An 8,523-nucleotide genomic window follows, 5' to 3' on the forward strand; every position below is an offset into this window, starting at 1 on the left:
CCTAACCACCTAAAGTTTGAATTTATTATTAGCGGGAAAACTTGTTTTTAAATATACAAGTCTAAATCGATGAGATGGTTGCTATAGAATGATATGTGATTATGCTGGTGTATGAAAGATAGAGAGAAAAGATTGTTTAAGTAAAGAACAAAGAAAATATCTAGTGATTGTGTGTTGAAGGAGAAACCGGTAAGGTGTGAACTGGTAGAGAACAACCGACAGAGACAAAACTTGTCAGAGTGTGAGCAGGTGTGGGGTGAATCCAACAAACAAAGAAAGGGAAGTTTTGATAGAGGAAGAACCAACAAAAAGGCAGTGTTGCAGTTTGTGTGGAGGTTTCACAAATGGGTAAGATTGAAACTGATAAAACAGTGTATTGAAGGGTTGCAAAAATTCATTTGCAACAGGGAAGCTATTTTTGTATTTGAATCATCATATTGTTTTCACTAAGTAGGTGCTTAGTGCAAGGGTTGTAGATCCTTTAGGTTGTAGCCTATAAATTGTTTAGGGGTTGCTTCTCCGTTGAGTTGGTACTCATAAATCAAGGGTTGGTGCTCCTTGGGTTTATGCCCTAAAATTGTAATCAGATCATGTACATTGTGAGGCTGGATTGGAGTAGAAGATCTCCAATAGCTATTCTCACTGAAGTTTTTCCCACATTGGGTTTTCCTTGTATATCTGGTGTTATGTGATGCATTCTTGTGTATGAGTTAAATTGATGTTATAGAAAATCCTTTCACATACTTAGTTTACATTGTTTGGTCTACTAGTCAACACTCTGTTTGTTTTATATTGTACTGGTATATCCCTATTTTAGAAAAAGTGTTTAAATCACTGATTCACCCCCCTCTCAATGATCCATTGTGTCCAACACTCTGATGGGGATGTAGGACAATCTAAAATAGATAGTTTTATTCCAACTATAAAAGGAACACACAATGTCTACAATCCTGCATGTTGAAACTCAGTAAACTGAAGTTACATACTTACTTTGGCCTAGCCATAGCTTTTTGTTCACTCTATCTCTTCTAATTTTCATCCCAAGAATATGTTTCATTTCACGAAGATCTTTCATTTCAAATTTAGGAGCAACATGTGACTTTCGTTTTGAAGTCATACATTTCCCTTTACCAATGAATAACATGTCATCAACATATAATACAATGTATAGGAAATGATCAACATCAGATTTATAATAAACACAATGGTTTGACTTAGAATGTTCAAATCCCAAATCCAACACATATGTATCAAATTTACTAACCAAATTACTTTTACCTTATACCACATAGTGCTCTGGCTATGTCATATAAATATCCTCCTCCAAATCACCATGAAGGAAAGCAGTTTTCACATCCATTTTTCTCAACGTCTAAATCATAAGCAACAACAATAGAAAGAAAAAATCTAATGGATGTTATTTTTGCAACAGGAGAAAATATTTCACCATAATCAACATCTTCAACCTAAGAGCAACCTTTCACAACCAACCTTTCTTTATACTTCTCAATGCCTCCATTTCAACCAATCTTTTTCTTGAACACCCATTTGCAACCTACAGGTTTATGTCCTTCAAGAAATGATACAAGATCCCATGTATCATTCTTTTACAAAGGTGCCATTTCTTCTTCCATAGCAATCATTTATGATTCTACATCAATCATACCTAATGCCTCTTCTATAGATCTAGGTTCATCCACATTAATATTCAAATTAAAAATACATCTCCAATTATCAGGTGAATACCTTTTAGGTGGTTGTATATGTCTTGTAGAACTTTGAACAAGGTGATTTCGAGGTTTTTCCTCATCTTCTGAAGATTCAGAGCTAGATGAGCTCTGCTCAACTTATTGCCTATCTAGGGGTCCTAATTCAACTCTTTCAAGCGTAAAAAGAAATTGAATCACATCTTCTTGTTTAGTCTGCTCTATTATGTATTACCTTCTGTGCAAAAGGGTCCCAAAGTTTGTAGACTTTCACACCATAGCTGTATTTGACAAAGATACATTTCACAACCTCTTTATCAAACTTTGCTCACTTCTCCTTTGGCACATGTGCATATGCATCGCAACCAAAATCTCTAGGATGTCTCAATGAAGGCTTATGACCCAACCATGCCTCCATAGACATTTTGTCAACAAGAGCTAATGTAGGAGAATTGTTAATTGTTAAGGAATTTAGATTAGAGATAGAGAATACAATAGTCTGGTAATATGTAGTGAGGATAGACTTTAATAAGATCACTGCAATGAATATGTTTTACCTCTGATGTGTATATATATATAACTCTAACTATTAATCTTCTATGATAATATTGATAGCTTGCTAGTTCGTGAAACTACCACGGTTATTGGTTTTAGTTCACAACAAGTGTCGATGCCTATAAATAAAATGACGAAGAGTCATGTCCACGTAGGGGCATGACTTCTACACGACTTATGCCACGTAGAGTCATGACCCTATGGGGACATGACCCTTCGTTCAATGTCATTATATATTACTTTCTTCAATCCGAATGAAGCTATATCCTTAACACTCAATCTTAGCAAAAGAGGATTGAATTTCATAATTAAGTTTTAAGGAATAGCATTCTAGATATACACATTCATTTGACATGATCATTCACTCAGTAACACTTACTAGTGAAATACTTCATATCTCAGAGAGATATGGATTATCTGATATCCAACACTCTGGGACAACAACTACTTGAAGTCTTATCAGATTACAATTTTGACTCTAGTGACAATTGTAACATTGTCATTATCACAGGTGAAATAATTTTAGTATCATGATATCCGACACATTCTGGGACAACAAATTAATGTAGTCAATCATGATATTATTGTTATCATAATTTCCAACATATTTCAGAACAATCATTTAATGATAACAATTCAATAAATCATCATAGCAAATTTAGTATCAAGATTTCCAGCACTTTCTGGGACAACAACTTAATGTACTCAATCTTGATAATAGATCAGGCTATTGTGAAAGTCGTCACCTTACAATAGTGATCTTACACTTATGTCACATGAAAGATCGCCACCTTCCATGACATAACACATACATGCAATATTGCATTCAAGATATTCATGAATATATCAATTACATATGATTAAGATTAATATAAGAAATATCCATTATAAATTTAGTCATACCAAGTTTACCTCTAAAGTACTCCACTTTCAAATTTGCAAGAGGTTTGGTGAATATGTCGACACTTTTCTCTCCAGTGCTGATGTAGGTCAATTTGATGACATCTCTGTCTACCATATCTCTTATGTACTGGTATGGGATTTCTATATGCTTGGATTGATTATGAAAAATAGATTTACAGAAAGTTTGATGCAACTTTGATTATCACAGTGAATCACAGTGGGGTTTAGGGGCTTCCCAAATAGTCCAACTAGCAATTTCCTTAACCATACTGCCTCACATGCTCCCATGGAGGCAGCCATATATTCGGCTTCAGTGGAACTTTGAACAACTGCTGACTCTTTTCTGCTAAACCAGGATATCATAGCTGATCCAAGACTAAAGCAACACCCCATTGCATTTTTACGCTCAATGGAACTTCCTGCCCAGTCGAAATCAAAATACCCTTGGAGTTGTATCTCAACATTTTTATACTTCAGACCAATCCAATAGTGCCACACAAGTATCTCAGAATATGCTTAGCAACCATTAGGCGAATCTTCTTAGGTTCGCACATGAAATGACTTAACACATTTGTAGCGTAACAAATCTCAGGGTGAGTGTTTACTAGGTACATAAGAGATCCAATAATTTGTCTATAGTATGTAGGATCTGTAGGTTTTGAATCTATTGCTTCACTTTTTGAGCTTATGAAGATTTATTTCCATTGGAATGGATAGAGGCTTACAATCTATCATACCAAATCTGGTCAGGATATCAGTGGTGTATTTTTCTTGATTTAAGAAAATATAATTATCTTTTTGCCATACTTTTAGGCCCAGAAACTAGTGCAGTAGACCTAGATCCTTCATATTGAATTCAGCCACAAGATCTTGTTTGCATTTTGCAATGAGGTGATCTTCTCCTGTTATCAACAAGCCATCAACATATAGAACAAGTATTAACATGTCACCATCCGATATTTTGAAGTATATGTTAGAGTCTGCTTCATTTTTGGAATATCCTAGTTTGGAGAGATAACTATCTATCCTTCCGTACCATGCCCTGTGAGCTTGCTTAAGGTAGCAGAGAGCTTTTTTTAGTCTACACACATAGAGATTTATATCATGTGTAGCAAAGCCTTCAGGTTTTTCAATATATACTTCTTCCTCAATAACACCATTCAAAAATATGGTCTTCACGTCCATTTGGTGTAGCTTCCACCCTTTGGAAGCTGCAATGGCAATGATGGTTCTTATAGAAGTATATCGGGCAACTGGAGCAAATGTCTCTTTGTAATCAATTCCAACCTTTTGAGAGAACCCCTTGGCAACAAATCTGGCTTTGTGTTTTTCAATACTACCATCTGGTGCATATTTGATTTTGAATAACCACTTTGATGAGACAACCGATTTGTCTTTTGGTCTAGGTACAATGTCCCAGACATCATTTTTTAAGATAGATTGGTATTCCTCAATCATTGCATCTTTCCAAGCTTGGCATGTTAAAGCCTCTTCAACATTTGATGGTTCAGATTTTGTAAGTTCAGTCATGAGTGCAACATAGGATGATTGACTTCTTGTTTTCTTATTCTCTTTGAAGATTTCATCAGGTTCCACATTATTTTCTTCAATCATCTTTCTTTCCCATAGTGGTCTTTTCTAGTTGTTAGGATTTTCAGCATTCCCAAAATTAGGTGATTGCAGTTCATGATTTTCTATGCTATTCTGCCTCTGATTTTTAATTGTAGGATTTTCATATGATTCTGCGGTTAGATCATCTTCTACACTTAGAGATAGTTTATAAGCAACATCTTCTTCAAATTTGACATCTCTATTGATTTCAATAGATCTTCGTCTTGGAATATAGACTTTGTATCCTTTAGTGGTTTCACTGTAGCCAACAAATATGCCTTTCTTCCCAGAGGGTTCTAGTTTTGTTCTCTTTTCTTTAGGAACGTTAATATACACGTGGCAACCAAAGATTCTTAGATGGCTTAAATCTGGTTTATTTCCTGTAAAGGATTCTTCAGGTGTTATATTCTCTAGGATTGAATGAGGGCATCTATTTTGAATGTACACAGCTGTATTTGAGGCTTCATCCCAAAATTAGATATGTAGATTTTGATCATGCATCATGGCTTTAGTAGCTTCAATGATGGTTCTGTTTTTTCTTTTTGCAACTCCATTTTGTTGAGGATTATAAGGTACAATACACTCCCTCTTATTCCCAACAGAAATGCATAATTCTTTAAAAAATTTAGAGATATATTCACCCCCATTATTTGATCTTAGAGTCTTTATTTTCTTCCTAGTTTCATTTTCCACTAGGGCCTTAAATTCTTTAAATTTTAATAACACTTCATTTGATTCTTTGAGTTTTATGAAATAGATCCAAGTTTTCCTAGAGTAATCATCAACAAATATCACGTAATACAAGAACCCCCCTAGTGATGGTAATGACATTGGACCACACAAATAAGTGTGGACAAGTTCTAGTACAACTTTTGATTTGTGTTCACTTGAGGGAAAGGACCCTTTTGAGTTCTTCCCTAGAGCACATCCTTTACAAGTTCCAACATGATCAGATTTTAGATTGGGTAATCCTATGGTAATTTTTCCTATAGAAGGTAGGGCACTAAATTGAAGATGTCCTAATCTTGTATGCCAAATTTCATTAGAGTTTGATACTTCATGATTTAGTGCTTGTTTTTGAGCATTACATAATTTGTATAAACTGCCATCTCTAGATCCTATAGGAATAACATTCTTTATGTTAGAGTTTTTTAGGCCAGAGTAGAACTTTATCTTCATGGAAGGTGACATGATATCCTTGATTAGCTAGTCATGAAATAGAGACCAAATTCCTTTTGATACCTGGTACAAAGAGAACATCTTTCAATTGTAATGTAACTCCTGTTCTTAATTGAATTGAGTAGGTCCCAATTCCTTTCACCGGATAGGTAGAATTGTCTCCTATTGTAACTTCTTTAGTTGAGTGGCCTTCAAAGGTTTCAAATTGATCTCTAAAACCGGTTATGTGTCGAGATGCTCCATTGTTGATTATCCACATATGTTTGTTTGAGTTTAGTTCACTTGATAAGGCTAAGAAAAATAGAGGATTCTCTACTTCCTTGACTTCAGCTATGGCTCCTTGAGCTTTCTTTCTTTCTGGGTAGAACTTGTGAGTGCATCCAAATTTATCACATTTGTAGCATTGAATCTTGGAAAAGTCTTTGCTTTTGTGATTATTTCCTCTCTTCCATTTGAACTTCTTTTTCTTCCCTTTGTTGCTTGTGTTAGCATGTAGTGCTTGAATTTCTCCCCCTTTGTTTGGACCCAATCCTCTTGTGATTAGTCGAGATTCTTCTTGAGTACAATCATTCTTGATTTGATCGAATTTTGGTAGTATTGGACGAGCACTAATGCCTTGAATAAAGGATTCCCAACTAGATGGTAATCCCTTAAGTGCTATTAGAGATAGTTCCATATCATCTATATTATTCCCAATAGTTGACAATTGGTCTTTTTATTGTGAAATCCTCATGAAATAGGATGTGATTGTTTCTCCTTTGTTCATGTAGATATACATTAATTGTTGTTTTTAAGTGAGCAATTTGCTTGCATTATTTATTTCATATGAGTTTTGAATGGTCTTGAACATATCATAAGCTGTAGTTAGTTTTGAGATGGTTGGGAGAATGTGATCTTTAACAACATCAATTATGATTTTCTTAGCCTTGTTGTTGTATCTTTTCCAGGTTGTTTTCTGTGGCTTGTCTTTGGGCATCTTAGTATCTTCTTCTATGTATGCATCTAGTTCGAGTTCTTGAAGAATTGTTGTTATTCGAATTCTCCATGAGATGAAGTTGGATGCGCCTTCGAGTCTATCCTCCACTCTAACACTGTTCACCATGATTGTTTTTCCATTGATTCTGAGTGCAAGTCTGATTTTTTTTTTAGAAAAGAGGTGTCACTATTTTATTTTTTCTCTACCAACATGGCTCTGATACCATGTTAAGGAATTTAGATCAGAGATAGAGAATACAATCGTCTGGTAATGTGTAGTGAGAATAGACTTTAATAAGATCACTGCAATGAATATATATATATATATATATATATATATATATATAACTCTAACTATTAATCTTCTATGATAATATCCACAACTTGCTGGTTTGTGAAATTGCCACGATTATTGGTTTTAGTTCACAACAAGTGTTGATGCATATAAATAAAAGAATGAAGAGTCATGTCCAAGTAGGGGCATGAATTCTACGTGGCTTATGCCACGTAGAGTCATGACCCTATGGGGACATGACCCTCTGTTCAATGTCATTATATATTACTTGCTTCAATCTAAATGAAGCTATATCCTTAACATTAATCAGGTAGCAAGAAGTGGCAATAGTTTCAACCCGAAAATTTAGAAGCCACATAGAGTCATGACCCTATGGGGACATGACCCTCCGTTCAATGTCATTATATATTACTTGCTTCAATCGGAATGAAGCTATATCCTTAACATTAATCAGGTAGCAAGAAGTGGCAATAGTTTCAACCCGAAAATTTAGTTCTAGACTAGCATCACTCAACATACTCCTAGCTTTCTCCATTGGTGCCTTATTCATTATTTTTACATCTCCATTCTATTGTGAATAATACAAAGTTGTATTTTGTCTATGAATGCCACAACCTATCAAAATCTATCAAAATCATTAAAAAAAAATTCACTGTCATTATCAGTTTTCAAACATTTTATTTTCTTCCCAATCTGCAACTCAATCGTTGGTTTAAATTCTTTAAATTGACTAAAAACTTCAAAATAAGCTCTGGAGAAAATATACCCGCATCCTTCCGCTACAATAATTAATAAATGAAACATAATATGTGGATTTTTCAATGGAAGGAACATCTACAGGACCAAACACATCATAATGAATAAGATCCAACACACCACAAGATTTATGAGAACTTGAGTAAAACTGAACACAATTTTGTTTTCCATATATGCAATACTCACATAAATAAAAATTAAGATTACAATCATTCAACCTTCACCTCTTCCAACAAAGTAATCACAGATTTACTTTTCACGGAAGTACTATTACACTCAATAGTTTATGCATCCAACTTATACAGTGTGCCAAATCTGACACCTCTAACAATCACCATAGCACCTCTGACCATTTTGCATATTACATTAGAAAATATTACTTGTGCACCTGCATCTATTATTTTTCTTATAGATAATAGATTTCAAGCTAGTCTAGGGACAAGCAGCACACCACTAATCTTTTTTATTCTACCATCAGGAAACTTGATTCTAACTTTACCACGACCAAATGAGAATCATCACCCAAGTACACCTTACCTCCAT

Source organism: Cryptomeria japonica, chromosome 6 (assembly GCF_030272615.1).
Source record: "Cryptomeria japonica chromosome 6, Sugi_1.0, whole genome shotgun sequence".
Lineage (NCBI taxonomy): Eukaryota > Viridiplantae > Streptophyta > Pinopsida > Cupressales > Cupressaceae > Cryptomeria > Cryptomeria japonica.